The sequence below is a fragment of the Schistocerca nitens genome, chromosome 5 (assembly GCF_023898315.1).
Source record: "Schistocerca nitens isolate TAMUIC-IGC-003100 chromosome 5, iqSchNite1.1, whole genome shotgun sequence".
In the NCBI taxonomy this organism is placed as follows: domain Eukaryota; kingdom Metazoa; phylum Arthropoda; class Insecta; order Orthoptera; family Acrididae; genus Schistocerca; species Schistocerca nitens.
The window spans coordinates 401,870,316-401,888,367 of record NC_064618.1 but is presented as its reverse complement, the minus strand read 5'-3'; positions in this window follow the sequence as shown (position 1 = coordinate 401,888,367).

Sequence of the window (18,052 nt, the reverse complement as noted above, 5' to 3'; positions counted from 1 at the left end):
CGTATTTATGCCGTCGGCGCGACTTTTACCGGCGCTGGCGCAGGTGGCGGCGAGCGCCTCATCGGTACCCAGAGGCGGTGCCGCGAGCGGTCACTGTCTCCGCCACTGTCACTGGGGCAGCCGCGCCTCTGCCTGCACACCACGACCACGACCTCCACAACTCCTCAGGGACGCCGGAACGAGTCAAACAACTAACGTTCTGAGCGTCATGGGAAAGAAAAGCATCCTAGCGCTCAATCAGCTGGTAACTACACTACTGGCCATTAAAATTGCTACACCAAGAAGAAATGCAGATGATAAACGGGTATTCATTGGACAAATATATTATACTAGAACTGACATGTGATTACATTTTCACGCAATTTGGGTGCATAGATCCTGAGAAATCAGTACCCACAACAACCACCTCTGGCCGTAATAACGGCCTTGATACGCCTCGGCATTGAGTCAAACAGAGCTTGGATGGCGTGTACAGGTACAGCCGCCCATGCAGCTTCAACACGATACCACTGTTCATCAAGAGTAGTGACTGGTGTATTGTGACGAGCCAGTTGCTCGGCCACCGTTGACCAGACGTTTTCAATTGGTGAGAGATCTGGAGGAGAATGTGCTGGCCAGGGCAGCAGCCGAACAGTTTCTGTATCCAGAAAGGACCGTACAGGACCTGCAACATGTGGTCGTGCATTATCCAGTTGAAATGTAGGGTTTCGCAGGGATCGAATGAAGGGTAGAGCCACGGGTCGTAACACATCTGAAATGTAACGTCCACTGTTCAAAGTGACGTCAGTGCGAACAAGAGGTGACCGAGACGTGTAACCAATGGCACCCTATACCATCACGCCGGGTGATACGCCAGTATGGCGATGACGAATACACGCTTCCAATGTGCGTTCACCGCGATGTCACCAAACACGGATGCGACCATCATGATGCGGTAAACAGAACCTGGATTCATCCGAAAAAATGACGTTTCGCCATTCGTGCACCCAGGTTCGTCGTTGAGTACACCATCGCAGGCGCTCCTGTCTGTGATGCAGCGTCAAGGGTAACCGCAGCCGTGCTCTCCTAGCTGATAGTCCATGCTGCTGTAAACGTCGTCGAACTATTCGTGCAGTTGGTTGTTATCTTGCAAACGTCCCCATCTCTTGACTCAGGGATCGAGACGTGGCTGCACGATCCGTTACAGCCATGAGCATAAGATGCCTGTCATCTCGACTGCTAGTGATACGAGGCCGTTGGGATCCGGCACGGCGTTCCGTATTACCCTCCTGAACCCACCGATTCCATTTTCTGCCAACAGTCATTGGATGTCGACCAACGCGATACGATAAACCGCAATCGCGATAGGCTACAATCCGACCTTTATCAAAGTGGGAAACGCGATGGTACGAATTTCTCCTACTTACACGAGGCATCACAACAACGTCTCATCAGGCAACGCCGGTCAACTGCTATTTGTGTATGAGAAATCGGTTTTTAAACTTTCCTCATGTCAGCACGTTGTAGGTGTCGCCACCGGCACCAACCTTGTGTGAATGCTCTGAAACGCTTATCATTTGCATATCACAGCATCTTCTTCCTGTTGGTTAAATTTCGCGTCTGTCATCTTCGTGGTGTAGCAATTTTAATGGGCAGTAGTGTACGTTTTGGAGCTCCATTTTCATTAGCTCATTACCTACTTCAACTCTTGAGGATGTTTCACAATCCATGTTATTCATTCGAGACCAATGGTTCCCATCCTGCGTGTAATTACACCCGGAGAGGTAAAATTAAATTTTCTGAGAGGTAAAAACTAAACGAATCGGTTCAGTTTCAGTCACGAAACTAAATTATTTTCAAAAGACCGTTATTATTATCACAATTCTGTAAGACTCTATATTGTTTAAGGAAGTTATCAATAATTACTTTTTCTCAAATAGTAGCATTAATCTGGCGGAGGTTACACGTTACTCACTTAGCCTACCCACTACACACATATGTTGTGTTTTGTCCCGTACATGGTGAAGATAAAAGTGAGACGTATACGTAACAAATGCTAAATATCTCAAGAAAATGCCGTCTCCAAGTTGCAGGTAGTACTTGCAGTCGTCCAGAGACTGCTTCATTTTTCGCTTCGAAACAAAGGAATTAATTGACAGCAAGTCACAGCAGTAACTACATTAGGCTGTACATAGTATTATTATTGTTATTATTAGACTGCTTATACACAAAGCAGTAATAGCTGATTTTGCCCCTTACTTCAGAAGTAAGGGGCCCAGGAAACAAGTGTTTCACAAACATTAAGTACAGTGCACACCTCTGAAATTATTTCATTTTAAATTGGGATTGCAGTGCGCAGCTCAAGCAAGTTCCGCAATGCAGAGGGGTATTGCAGGGGAAGTGTGTTTTGCAGCACCTGTCTAACCTCACTGTGGACAGTTAGCTTTCTTATCTGAGAAGGAATTACAACACACAGCAAGTTGCTTAATCATTCATTCTAAGACGCACACACATACACACGTCAAATATTATTCATCTTTCACCATTTTAAAAATAAAAGTGTCCCAAGAAGGATCTTTTATTCCACAGTTTAGTTAGGTGATAAAGTTAGTGATAATATGAGGGCGGGGGGAACAGATGGCAGAGGAGGGGTGGGGACAGGTCTGGGGCACTAGCTAATGTCTGATTCAATTCAGGGCCAAAGGTCTATGAGAGCTTCGGAACTACTGTTCTAGAGGTTGTAGAGGGGACTTACAGATCAAGTTTTACCTAGGAATCCACATCCGGAAACTTCATCCACCGACGCTACAGAGCGTCAAAGTTGCAGGTGACTGAGCCGCTAAATGCGTCTATATGTCTACATGCATAGTGGTACCTTGGATGACGACGAAGGACAAATGTAACAGTGTGAGGTAAGGATACCTTACCGGAAACCAACAAGTCGAATGTTATAAGCGAAAACCATTCTCTATCACTGCCGATACTGTTGTTGCTAAGATTGTAGGGTAGATTACTTTCAGAGATATGGCCCAAGATGTGAAAAAAAGTCTAGTCTAGTAAATATGGGCACTAATATGCGTACCTTGGGAGCTATGAATACTTGTTCAATACAGGACATGTGTTTCACAGTAGTGAATATGAATAAGTGCTGATAGCTCCTCAGGTATGCATTTTCGAGCCCATGTCCATTGGACATTTTTTAGTTGTTTTGGTCCATAGTACCACCTCTGAAAGTTGCCAACGCTACAACTACAATTTTAGCAACAACAGTTCCAGTTCGCGTATTCCACTGTCAGTGGTATCAGAACGGTTTTCATTTATAACCTTCGACTTGCTTGTTTCCCATACAGAGACCCTTACCTCAAATTGTTACATTATCCTTCTCCATTGACCTAGAAAGTCTGTAACATCATCATGGAAACACCCTGCACATACGTACATTTACAGGCGCCCGGCCGGCCCGTGTGACCGAACGGTTCTAGACGCTTCAGTCTGGAACCGCGAGACTTCTACGGTCGCAGGTTCGAGTCCTGCCTCGGGCATGGATGTGTGTGTTGTCCTTAGGTTAGTTAGGTTTAAGTAGTTCTAAGTTCTAGGGGACTGATGACCTCAGATGTTAAGTCCCATAGTGCTTAGAGCCACTTGAACCTTTTGAAAAGGCGCCGACATTCCTTGCATGACGTTTCGTATATGGGTTCCTATGTGAAACTTGATGCACTAAGTCCCCTCTACAACCTCTTGAAGTGTGTAACATGCCTTGTGAAACACACTACTTTTTTTGTCGTTGTTTTGCTCCTGATGTGCCCATATTTTTGTAGAGAGATGTGATTTTTAACGTCCCTAACTAAAGATTTTTTTCCATAGTTTTTCTGTGGGAGTACTGTGTCATCAGATTTCACAGCACCTATCGAAAATTGCTGCCATGAAGTACAGCATTATAACCGTAATAAGATGCACAAGAATGCTGCATTTGTACTTTTTTCAGTTATTTCCAAACACTATTAAATTAATATTATACACGGCTTGCCATTAAAACTGTAACTCTATAAAGGTGACATGCAATAAGCATCAAACTTGTGTGAAGAGTGCCACATGCATAGATACAGAAATGTTTACCAGTCCACTACTACAGCGCGAAATGTAAGAAGTGTTTAAATGAAAATGTACGAAGCGTCGAAACAACTAAACCGGTTTAAATTCGCATTTGCCGCTCTGGGATAACTTAGTGAGATACCTAGTGACGCAAAAGTTTTGTAGTGGAAGCATGTGTCATCTCTTCCTCTTAAAAAAATTCAAAGCTGTGGCGTAAGCAAGCAGGGTGATGGTCACCGTCTGTTTCGACGTCCGAGCTCCGATACTCACCGAATTTCTCGAGCATGGTGAAATACGCCGTAGCCTACGTTAAGTCCATCAAGAGTAAACGACCTGGGCTGCTCACCAAGGGAGTTAATCTGCTCCGCGCTAACGTGCGTCCACACGTCTCCGATGCCACGCAACGTGTAATGGCCGAGATGAAGTGGGAGCAGCTTGGGCGCCCTCCCTACAGACCAGACAAGGAGGTGCTTCAAGTGGGACGACGCACTGAAGGACGCAGTGGATTACTCACTCCTCGCGCAGCCACAGGTATTCTGGGAATGTTGAATTTCTTGGTTCGTGCAACTGTGGGATAGTTGCGTTCAGACTTCTGCTGATTACTTTTCAATAAATACTTCAATTATACTCAAGATGTGGTTTCATACCTTTTCATTTGAACACTCCTCACATAGACAAGTAACACCGTCTACGTTCTTGAGTTGGTGCGCTGCTGGCGCCAGTCTTCATCGATTGTCATCCCGCATTTTCGATGCCTGCTGGTCTTCTTCGCATCTTTGGCGGATGGCTATTTAACTGCGGCGTGCGCGCTCTGCAGGGGCTTGGCTTCGGGTTTAAAAGAGAGATGGGGCCCCTCCACGCCCGCACCAACGTGGTGACCAAACCAAAAGTTCTACTGTCACCTCCGTAAAACATGTTAGTTATCTAGTAAGTGGATCACAGGATGCTGCGCTGTGATGTTTTCCGTGCGTCTGGGTAGGACTACGCATTAACACGGTCCATCAGGTGATAGATAGTGGACGAAACGCGAGTGAGTGTAGCGATTTGAAGAGCAGAGGGAAAAAAGTGCCATGGCTCGTGCCGTGGGAAAAAACCTCTGCGACAGTGGGATGGGTAGTAAGAGCAGTAGTGGCTTACTAGCTGCGATAGCTCATGCAAGGTTGGATTTGTTAGTACTATACATGCATCATTACCGTGACAAGCGATGGCGATGTGTCCCAGTTGCTGCAGCTGCTACATTCCTGGAACAATCAAGATCGTTATACAGTAGTGGGAGATCGGCCATAGATCATCTCACTGTGTGGGGGATGTATGGGGCTTGTTTGCATGCAGTGTACGATACGGCTTCCCTGTGTGGTACCAGTTATTCGGCAGTGTATTTCAGCTGGATGTCCAGTAATGGCGTCTGATTAACAGGGGCTCGCCTGTGCTGTTATGTTTGCGTATGCTTGGCCATAGATGTTACGTCCTTACAAGTATGTCTTTTGGTCTTTTATGTTTCCATCTATGATTGTGGTCGTAGTTCCCCAGATTCAGAATAAACGGGTTCTGCGAATGTCTGGAGTTTCTGTATAGTCTTGTGGTGAGTTTGTGGATTACCTCCGTGAGAGTCTCAAGTAGGTATTCCCGGTGAAGGTCCGCGATGCGTGTGTATCGTGGAGCATTGCTCATGATTTTGAGTACTTTGTTTTGTATGAGCTGCAGAAGGCGCAGGCGTGTAGGCGCAGCGTATCCCCAGACAGGAGCTGCGTACGTCATCAGGGGTCGGATAAGTGTCATGTACATGGACCTCGACACCCTTCTGAACAGTGTGCTACGCCTGTTGAGCATAGGATAGAGCTGTTTGAGCCTCGCGCTAGCTCGGTTAGTCATGTGTTGTATGTGGTCCCCCCAGAGTAATTTCCGGTCCAGCCAGACACCGAGGTATTTGACTTTCTCGCGGAAACGTATTGGACGTGCATGTAGAGTTATTGGTCTGCAGTAGCGGTGTTTGCGCAGTTGCTTCGGTCTTCTAGTGAACAGAACGGCTTCGCACTTGTCGACGTTTACTCTAACACGCCATTTCTCCAACCAAGGCTCGGCCACTCTGAGTGCAGTCTGTAGGCGTGACGTAATGTTTGATGGTTTCCAATATTGCGCAAGGATGGCTGTGTCATCCGCGTAGATTTCCATCATTGTGTTGTGTGTGGTTGGGAGATCGTTTATGTAGAGGTTAAACAGTAGGGGCCCTGGGATGCTTCCCTGGGGTACTCCCGCGTGTATACCGTGTCGTGTTGATTGTTTTCCCTGCACGTCAATGTTGAAACTCCTGTCTGTGAGGTATGAGTGTATTAGACGCAGCAGCCCGTCGGGGAATCCCGCGTCGCTCAGTTTGCGGATGAGGCCGTTGTGCCATAGACGGTCGAAAGCCTTTTCGATGTCCAGGAACACTGCCCCTGTAGCTTTGTTTACGTTGAAGCCATGTGTTATATGTTCAACGACCCGTAGGAGTTGTTGTGTTGTGGAGTGGTGATTCCTGAAGCCGAATTGCTCCGGTCTCAGGATGTCATTTGTTATGCAGTGCCTAGTGATGCGTTTGAGAATCACCTTCTCAACAATCTTACTGAGCGAGCTCAGAAGGCTGATGGGTCGGTAATTTTGTGGGAGGCTGTGGTCTTTCCCCGGCTTCCTGAACATCAGGACCTTGGCCGTCTTCCAAAAGGCGGGGAAGTGTTGGTGTTTTAGTATGGCATTCGTTATGTGTGTTAGGTACTCAGTTGCTTTATCCGTGAACTCCTGGAGGACACGGTTTTGAATGCCATCATGACCAGGGGCTTTCCTAGCAGCGGAATGCATTATAGCCCAGGAGACTTCGGCTGTGCTAGCATGTCGAATGTCGTCGCGCGATGGTTGGGCTAGAATGCGTGTGACCTCTTGGTCAGTAGCAAGTGTGAACACTGGATCTGATGGTACCAGGTTCGGTGTGAATGACGCTGCGAGTGTTCGGGCCATTAGTTCTGCTTTCTCTTCCGCTGAGTATGCAGGTCCGTCACGCCCTTGAAGCGTTGGGGTGTATATTTTCTCCCTGGTGAAGTGTCGGGCTAGTTGCCACACGCCAGGTCGTGCGGTGTACAGCCCTTCGAGTTTTTGGTTCCACTGTTGTGTTCTGTGTGTTTGTATTTTATCGTGTATGATGCCCTGTAGTCTGTTAATGTGCCGTTTGAAGTACGGACGCCTGGTGCGCTGCCATTGTCTCCTGAGGCGATTCCTCATTGAGATTAGGCCCAGGATTTCCTGGGGCAGGGCCGCACTGCGTTGTTGTGAGGTGCGATCAGGTATGGTGCCTGCCATTGCGTCCCGGACGGCGTTCGTGAGGGTTTCTACTGCCTCGTCAATTTGTGCTGTTTCAATAATTTCGTGAACAGGTGGGATGTGGCTATCGAGCGTTTGCTTGAACAATGTCCAATTCGCACGCCCGTAGTCCAACATCTTGCGTTGTTCCATGTGCTGCAGTGTTTCCTCAACGTATAGTATTACAGGTTGGTGGTTTGAGGGCAGATCGTTTTCAACGGCAACGTTGAGTGTCGCTGTAATGCCCTTGATGAGGGCCATGTCTATCACGTCTGGCCTGTGTCCCCTCTGATAGGGAATGTGCGTCGGTTCAGTCGGCGCTAGTATAATGTAGTTTCTGCCTAGTGAATGTTCGTACAGTGTTTTGCCGTTGGGATTTCGTACGCGTGAATTCCATTCTGGGTGTTTTGCGTTCAGATCTCCAGCGACTATTACTCGCGGTGAAATGTTGAGTAATGTGCTGATATCGCGTGTTGAAATGCCTACAGGGCTGTTGTATACCGATATCAGTGTGGTGTAGGCTCCGTTGAACTTGACTCTGACGGCCGTAGCCTCGATTTTTTCCAGTTCAGGGAGCTCTATGTTTGTGTGCTCAATGTCTTTGTGTATGACGGTTGCAGTTCCACCTGCCACGGCGTCGCCCGGTCGGTCGGTACGATAGACACAGTAGCCAGGAAAGTTTAATTGTTTGTGCGGTTTAAGTTTAATCTCGCTCAGTAGCGCGACAAGGATTCCCTTGCGCTCCATGAACGCGGCAAATTCTGCCCTTTTGTTGTGGATCGAGTCTGCATTCCAGAACAGGATCCGTGATAGTGTGTGCGGGTCTGCGTTATAGGCCGGGTGTGGCATATTATTCATGTAAGAGTGTGAAAGAGTGTTGTGATGGCAGTGTGTATGACAGCCCAGTATTGCCCGGGTTCGGCGCTCATGAGCTGGGTGATGAGTGTAGTGACGGCCGTCAGCACCTTGGTAAGGATTTGAACGGTCGTGTGTCGGGGGAATAGTTTTTCCAGTATTCCCCCAGGTGGTGTGTTGGTGTTGGGTGTGGCAGCCAGAGGTGCTGTTGTGGAGTTAGCGGCCGCTTGTGCGGGTATTGGTGTGTTGTTAGGAGCGGCATTTGTGTTTCGTGACAGAGGTTGTGGCGCCTGTGTTACTTCTGTGGTGAGGGGGATGGTAGTGTGAGTTACAGTCTCGGTGTCTTGTTGACTGTTTTCCTGTGTGTTGCTGTTCTGTTGTTGCTGCGTGGCCTGTTGTGGTGATTTCGTGTTCCCCGCCCTGTGTTTGCGTGTACGTCTATTCCTCCTCTGGGCTTGGGGTTCGGGGGGTTCTTGTGTGGATGTGTTTTCCTGTATATGGTGCGTTTCTTCGCAGCACGTGATTTCCGGGAGTGGGGTCGTGTTGTTTGGGGGCATAGGTGTTGGTACCGATGCTTGTTGGGTTTCAGGTGTTGTCTGTGGCTGTTGTGTGGCTGTTGCAGCGGTTGTTTCGCGTGTGCGTGTAGGGCGCTGAGGTTCCGCAGCCTGTGCCGTTCCGCCAGGGCGTGCAACCGTGGCAAACGTTACGCCGTTCCTTACTGGGTTCGGCGCTGGCCTTGGGCGTGGTATATCGTACAGTACCCTGCTCTTGTCTTGTTTACGCTTCAGCGCCTGTTTGTAGGAGCTGCACTGTCTGAAGTTTGCCGCATGGGGCCCACCGCAGTTGGCACAGCGTCGCTGGTTTGGCTGTGTTTGTGTGCAAGTGTTGGATCTGTGGTTGCCAGCGCATCCGCGGCGGCGAGTTGCCAGGCCGCAGCGGAGGGCCGAGTGGCCGAATCGCTGGCAGTTGTTGCATTGTTGGGGGACGTTGGGTGGTTCGTAAAGTTCTACACGTACGTCCATCCGGAGAAAGCTCTTTATCTGCAGGATGGCGCGGGAATCAGCCGTGTCGTCTAACTCGACCATGTAGTGTGGTAACGGTGCGTGTGTACGGTACCCTGTCATCCGGGAGGCACTTTTACTGTCGAATCCCAGATAACAAAGGGCCGCATGTACTGTCTCGTTGGGGGTACTGGGATCACTCCCTTGATCACGTACTGCTGGGTTCTCTCGTCCAGCGTTCTGTACGTGTAATGTTCGATCTTCCGATCTTTGAGGAAGGTCAGATCTTTATATTCGTTGTCTGTAGCAACGTACAGTGAGGCCCTATCCCCCGAGTACTTTGCGTGTAATTTTGCTGTTTATGTGCCTTTCCGCGAATGCAGTGTTAAGAGCACTAAGGTTCCCATAGTATTGTATAACGACTGGGGGGAAACCAGTCTTGTGTTGTGTGGGCACCGCTGTGGCTTTGTGTGCTTTGTTGTTGTTCGCCACAACTGTGTTTGCGTTTTGTTTTGTGTTAATGTTGCTACCTGAGATGAACTAGTGGGTGTAGGCAACAGCGCCTTTCGGTTGCCTAGCGAGTTTGGTTGCTCGCTTGTTTGTGCTGGTGTTTTTCTGGGTCTGCGTTTTGGGCCCTCCGCCTGCCAGGGCTCTGTGTAGTGGTTTTCTGTGTCCACATCCGCCGCCGCTGCCTCGATCTCTTGAGGCTGCGGCGTCGGTGGGAGAATGGTACATTACTGTCCAGTGACAGGTGAGTGTAAAGTGATATTGAGTGTAGCTGTTTTGGTGGGAGAGACGTCCGCCCCGAAAAGTTCGGTGATTAGCCGGCGCGACTCGAGCTGCTTTTGCGCTTTCGCGCCAAGCTGTCGAGCGTCGCCAGCCGCTCCCTTGCCTTCGGTAGCGGGCGGGGCGCGAGTTTCGGCGGGTGCAGTCGATCCTCGCGCCTCTGTGTTGCAGTCTTGCTGCGGGTGACAGCAGGGGAAGTACTAGCTGGTGCGGCGTGTTTCGCTGTTTGACAGAAGTTCCGTTGCCGATGGTGATTGGGATTTCCTGTAGATCTGAAGGACAGATTTCCTTCGCGTCTGTTACATGTTACTCAAAGTGAATGTACTGAAGTCGTCGAATTGTTTCTTAGTGGGTTCTGTTCGCGTTAATTGAATACCAGAGTGCACTGAAAACTATCTTGGTTGTTTCGGTTATTTGTCACTGTACTTGGTCTGGGCGCCTGGTATGTTGATGGTATTTAAGGGAGTGCTAGCTATGCACAACAAATAGACATGAAGCCGAGATTAATGCGTAGCTAGAGGTCATGCCAAATAGTACGTAAGTCTGTGCCTGACGTTCAAGAGTGGGACGAAATAATTTTCCTAGTTCCTGTTCCTATGTTATTATTTTATTTCTTTGTTCTAGAGAAATGGCTAATTAAATTTTAATTGCTGTTACTGCGCAAGTGCTCATCTAGGTTATTTAGACATGGGCTCGTTGGGGCCGTGTATAATTAAAGGTCTATTTATAACCAGTTGGGCAGATATGTTGGTCTATCTGATGCACCAGAATGGTCTCTGCCGCTGATGTGTTTATGTTTCAGATGACTAGCAGTGGTTGACGCGAGCATACTCCGATCGGGGTATCACGGTGGAAGAGGGAAATTTAAGAACCTGGATGTCTGTGGTTAGGTTGTTAGCGTCCTGAAATTCCATCTTTCCGGTGGAGCATTGTGGTTTTCTGAAATCGTAATTGTAGGCCAAAGTTGGGTATAGCTCCATTTTACCCTCTCGTCCGTGAATCTCCTCTATCTGGTAGCACCTTTCGGTCTGCTCGCGTCCATCACTAATTTTCAACGTAAAAAATTTAATGGCTCCATGTAAAGACTATTTAATATGCTATTATTATATGCTGGCCATGAAATGTGTGTGAACCTTGTACCCGTAAGTAATACTAAAGAGGAGCTTAGTCGAGTGCATTAATCTGATAATACTTTTAATTTGTTACGATTGCTTAAAATCAGTCCATGGAAGCAGTTATAGAAATTGATATGGGTTGTGTGAAAGCCAGTTCCTATGTAAGTCTGAAGCCTATAGTTATGTAAGTTAAATTTTATTAATGGGGTTCCATGAACATTGTTTATTTAGTGAAAATTGCTTGAGTAAATTTTAGAAAATCTGGGTCTGTCACATTTAAATGCATTAATGTTTCAGTCTGAGTACTGCTGCTGGTTCTGTAGGCTAAGTGCCTTTTATTATAATCATGTTACTCTTGGTTTCATTAATAGCATGTGTTTGTAATAAAGAAGTGTTTGGCAACTACAAATCGGTTATGTGTTTAATTTCGATGTGTCGAAAGGAATGACGCACCAGTTCTCTTCACAAGGACAGGTTGCACAGCTGGTTTCTCATTCAGAAGTCGCATTTGATAGTTCGTGAGAAGATCATGTTCTCTCTCAAGTACGAAGTAGAAACCTCTATTAGCATGTGTCATAATCAGACAGTGACAGGATCATTGAACATTCAGCGTACAGTTCATCGTTCGATGATACTACTGTTCATGTTCCTCTGGGTCTCAAGAACGCCATGCGAATACGGAATCCATGGGTTCAGGATGGCCATACAGAAGGCCATGCAGGATCTCAAAGGCCTCACGTGACTAACGTCCGAGAGGTCGTATGTCTGTTCACGTGGAACCCCAGTGTCGTATAGCCACGTCACGCGGTTTTAGTAGGGAAATGGGGCTGTCTGCAGCAAGACGGGCAGTGCGACGACGTCTGGAACACTACGAATTGTCAGCACGGTAACATTTGTTGGCGTTTCCTTTGGCGCGACGGGTGCTACGCCCAAAGCCAACAGCAGCTTCACCAGATCGTCTTTTCAGACGGTTCTGCGTACAGCATCACGATGAACGTATCCATATGTGGAGGCTCCGAGGAAAATGAGTGGTTCTCGATTGCATTTGTCATCGTCATACCGGTCCAGCGCCTGTTGTGAGGTACTGAGAGCTACTGAGTACTCGCCCCAATCACGATTGGTTCACATTTCCACGATATGGACAGCAGGCGTTACATTTCATGCGCGTCAAGCCCGATTGCAGCGTTCCGTTATCGGGGACTCTGTGACGTTGCCTTTCATCAAGATAATGGAAGACTGCATGTTGCCCACACTGTCCTGACCTATCTCAGTACAGAGTGTGTTCGGCTGATACCTTTTCCTTGTATGTTCTCTCGATCTCTCACACATTGAAATCATCCGGTCACGGGTAACCGAAAGACCGCCATGCCACCATTCCCTAGACATTGCGATTGATAGACTGTGAGGTAGAGTTGTACCAGCATGGAATGGGCTTCTCTCACCTGTCACCAAGTTCAGTTCGATTCGATATCCAACCATATTACAGCTATTACTGCTTCCACCGGTGGCAGCTCTGTTTACTAAATTATTCAATCTGCACCCATCCAAATCACCTACAATTTTAATCGAGTAGTCTTCTTATTATAACTGCATGTACACAGTAAGTAAAATTCCGTTATTTTCTATCCTATTTGATGTCTCAATGTTAGTGGCAAGCAGAGTAGATTCCAATAGATTTTTGCCGTATCAAAAGGCCATTTAAAAAGAAATAACTGGAAAAACTCGTTTATAACTTTACTTATCACATCTGAAATGAAGATTATCGCCTAATACGGCCGTGTAGCTTTGATACCTTAGTTCAAATGTTCAAATGTGTGTGAATTCCTAAGGAACCAAACTGCTTAGGTCATCGGTCCCTAGACTTACACAGTACTTAAACTAACTTATCCTAAGAACAACACACACACCCATGCCCGAGGGAGGACTCGAACCGCCGGCGGGAGGGATACCTTGGCCTTCTCAGGACTATGTCATGTCAGAAGGCATAGAAGGTGTTCTTCTTACAGGGTGTCCAGAAATGGGCTCCCTGATTTCAAAATTAAATATCTCGAAAACAAAGGTCGATAGAGGAATGCAGTAAACGGTATGTTTATTGTGAAAGCTGTAAGAAGTTTATATAGCAGTTTGAAATAATAGTTACAAAAGCTGCTAACAGATGGCGCTGTACGCTGTACAGCTCATATCAGCATACATAAGTGAAATAATCGTATGAAAACAATCTTTGCAAACAATCACATCACAATGTTTTCAAAATGTTCACCATTGGCACTACAGAGGTGGCGCAAATGAAGAATGAAATTCGCCATCACATTTCGTAGTGTCTCAACCGAAATGGATTCACATGCTACAGAGATAGCCGATTCAAGCTCGTCCGGCGTGGCGGGATGCTTCGGGTAGACCATGTCTTTCACTTTGCCCCACAAAAAAAAAGTCACAGGGAGTCAAATCCGGCAAATATGGAGGCCAATCCATGCCTGCACCAGTCAATTTGTGATATTCCAAAGCAATGACTCGATTCCCGAAGTATTCCTCAAGAAAGCGAAACACTTGTTCGGTCCGATGTGGTCGGGCTCCATCTTGCATAAACCATTCAGTACCTGGTCGATCCTCTAACGCTTTCTGTGTGGCGTCAAATTTTTCCAAAATTGCAACGTAACGTGCACCAGTGACCGTTTCTGGAATGAAAAAAGGGCCAATAATGCCTCTGCTGCATTCTGCAGCCCACACAGTAACTTTAGGAGAATACAGGGGTTTCGTTTCACACCAATATGGCTTTTCGGAACCCCAAAATCGCCAGTTCTGCTTATTCACGTATCCATTCAGATGGAAAGTGCTTCATCTGTAAACCAGATGCAGCCAACATCAAATCCTTCACTATCAATCATTGTGAGCATCTGATTAGCAAAGGCAACCCTTTGTTGCACGGCTCGTACGGGTATGGCCTGCTGCGTTTGAATTTTGAATGGAAACATGTGTAGGCTCTTTCTCAGTATTTTCTGCGTGCTGGAACTCTTCAAACCAGTCTCAGATGCAATTCTACGGATGAATGACATTGGATTTCGCTGAATAATTCCAGAAACTGTGGCGATATTTTCAGGCGTAACTGCGGTTTGCTTGCGGCCAACATGCCCCACTAGATCATCGGTTACGCTGCCTGTTCGTTGAAATTTTGCGAAGAGCATACGAATGGTTTTCGCATCGGGTCCTTTTGGAACATTAAATCGTGCTTGAAAACTTCGCCTTGTTTCCGTAGGACTCTCTTCTAACCTGTGGTACTCTAGCACCAGAAAAACGCGTTCTTCAATGGAGTACATGGTTTTAATCTCTTCCTTCGGTACACTAACCTCCTTACACGTTTCAATAGTGGAACTGATCGCTCTGGGATTCGGATCACTATTTATACTAGGCATTACGTACGGCGATTACAGCGCCATCTGTTAGCAGCTTTTGTAACTATTATTTCAAACTGTTGTATAAACTTCTTACAGCTTTCACAATAAACATACCTTTTGGTGCATTCCTCTATCGATCTTTGTTTTCGAGATATTTAATTTTGAAATCAGGTAGTCCTTTTCTGGACACCCTGTAACACAGCAACAATAAGGCAATTCAGTGCGGTCATCTAACAGTTTTATAAAATGTAAAATAAAAGTACTTTAATCGAGTAGTCTTCTTATTATAACTGCATGTACACAATAAGTTAAATTCCGTGGTGTTAACATTACCACATACATGAGTCCTCGGCAGGGGAAGCCCATCATTAGGAGTGTTCGGTGCACTCTGTTTTGAGCACACTTCAGTCCGAAGACTGGTTTGATGCAGCTCTCCATGCTAATTTATCCTTCGCAAGCCTCTTCATCACCGAAGAACTACTACAACCTATGTACTTCTGAATCTGTTTACTGTATTCATCTCTTGGTCTCCCTCTACGGTTTTTGACTCCTAACACGCCCCCCCCCCCCCCCCGATCCTCCCGCCCCAATCAGCCCATCAATACCAAATTGGTGATCGGTTCATGTCTCAGAATGCGTCGGATCACATCTTTTAATAAGTTTTGACACAATTTTCTTGTCTCCCCAATTCCATTCAGTACCTCCTCACTTGTTATATGATCTACCACTCTAATCTACAGCATTCTTCTGTAGTACCACATTTCAAAACCTTCTATTCTCTTCTTGTCTAAACTGTTATCGTTCAAGTTTCACTTCCATACATGACTACACACCAGACAAACAGAAAGATACCTTCAGAAAAGACTTCCTAACACTTAAGTCTGTATTCGCTGTTAACAAATTTCTTCAGAAAACCTTTTCTTGCTATTGCCAGTTTACATTTTATATGCTCTCTACTTCTGCCATCAGTAGTTATTTTGCTGCCCAAATGCCAAAACTCATCTACTTCTTTATGTTTCTCGTTTCCTAATCAAATTCCCTCATCATCAACTGATCTATTTTGACTACATTCCATTATTCTTGTTTTGTTTTTCTTGTTGTTCATCTCAGGCTGATCAGCCAGAACATTATGACCACCTACCTAATACAGGGTGTGTCCACCTCTGGCTCGGACGCCTCGTGGCATGGAATCAATAAGGTCTTGCTAGGTCGCTGGTGGGAGTGGCATCACATATCCGCACACAAATCACCTAATTCCAGTAAACTCCGGAGAGGGGGCGATGAACTCCAACACTACCTTCAGTCACGTCCCAGATGGGTTGGACTGCGTCCAGATCTGGCGAGTTGGGGGACCAAAACATCAATTGGAACTCGCCATTGTATTCCTCGAACCACTCCATCACAGACCTGGTCTTGTGACATGGTGCATCATCTTGCTGAAAACTACCACTGCCCCCGGGAAACAGGTTTGTCATGAAGAGGTGTACGTGGTCTGCAAACAGTGTACGACACACTTAGGCCGTCGTGGTGCCTTGCATGAGCTCCACCGGATCTACGGATGCCCACGTTAATGTTCCCCAGAGTATAATGGAGCAGCCACCAGCTTGTCTCTGTCCCACAGTACAAGTGTCAAGGAGCTGTTCCCCTTGAAAACGACGCATCAGATGATGTGAAGGACTCCATCACTCAGGTTTAAGATAGAATTACCTCCCTCCATACCGATGCAGCCCATCTGTTCGTCACGATTGCCCAGCAACTACAGTACTTACGGCTGTTGCTGACGGTCCACCTTCTGGTGCTGAAGATTCACACAAACACTCCACTTCAGCACCTACCAAGTCTCACATCTGAATCTTGGGTGAACGACATCGAGCGTGACGATATCCTTCGTGTGTGCCGAGGGCAGGTGTGCCCTCTCAGCTGTGTCCAGCACCGACCACAGTGATCGCGACTGCATCAGCAGCTTTGATGGGGAAACCCCTGACGGCCACAAACTGTACCAAACAACTTGATGGAAGGGTTGGACAATCAGTCTTACTACCTAGAAACCATTAATCTGAACAAGGTATGTGCACACCATAATCTAGCCATGCTCCAGGATATGCTCAAAGCAGTGAAATTTGACATACTCTCCTTCAGGAGAAGCATATTTAAGTTTTCTCAGAACCAATCCGCTACATAATTTGTGTCTCTCATGCATCACAGAGTGGCGGTCATCCTCTGCGAAAGTATATTTGATGCAAACGTTGAGTATCTCCCTGGTGCCATAGGTATGGCTCTTGCAATCCAAGGAGTCAGACTCATCAACATTTATTTGCTATCCAGATCGGGTTGGCGTCGTGAATGATCCACCTACTTCGAGGATGTGGTCACACCTTTCTTTACAGGATGGAAGTATGCCTTGGTACAGCATCCAAGCGCCCAAGAATCAGTCCCCATGTCACTCTCCACGCACAGAACTTGCCAGAATTATCAAGAATCTTCAGTTCGTGGACTCATGGGAACACGTTCATGTCAATCGATTTAGCTTTATACACTATACTGGACATTCATCTAGCTGCATCGATTGGGCTTACATCTCGCACTCCATTGCCAGGCGGACAAGAGCTTCCAAAGTATAGCCCTGACAGTTCTCTGACCATGTGGCCTATATCGGTGCGTGAAAAATTTGTGTGAAATCTTATGGGACTTAACTGCTAAGATCATCAGTCCCTAAGCTTACACACTACGTAACCTAAATTATCCTAAGGACCAACACACACACCCATGCCCGAGGGAGGACTCGAACCTTCGCCAGGAGCAGCTGTACAGTCCATGACTGCAGCGCCTGAGACCACTCGGCTAACCCCGCGCGGCGGCCTATATCTGTGCTATCGCCCTTGTCCATCAGAGCATATGGCACAGCCATATTACATTCAAGTTGAATGTGGTCTGCCTTACCTCTTCAGAACGTCGGCGGCTCATAGAGAACACATGGGACTCGCGAACTCACCAGCCTGGCACCTAACAGTCTGCCCTTCCGTGCCTCGAGACAGAATGGCTTGGGAGGGACTGTCTGTGTATCATATCCGTGGCAAAAGACGGCGCTGGCAAAGGGCCTTGATCTACATTATCGCTACAAAATAGGGACGAAGACCCAAATTTCAATGTGATGTAGGGAACACCCTTCACACCCACTACACTAGGCTCTGAATCAAGCCTGCACTCAAGAAGACCTTGAATGGCTATGGGAGAGACATGGAGGTGACATTCCATGGACATCTATAAAAGCATTCTATGGGAGCATTTCACACTGCCACACTCGCCCACTTGGCAGACGATGGTGAATCTCGCCAAGGCCCAAATCACCAACCTCATACACCACCACCTTGAGGGGGCGATTGTCAGGACGTGCACTCAAGTCAGAGGGGCTTGGGAGGGACTGTCTGGGTATTATATACTTGGCAAAATACGACGCTGGCAAAGGACCTTGATCCACATTATCCCTACAGAATATGGACGA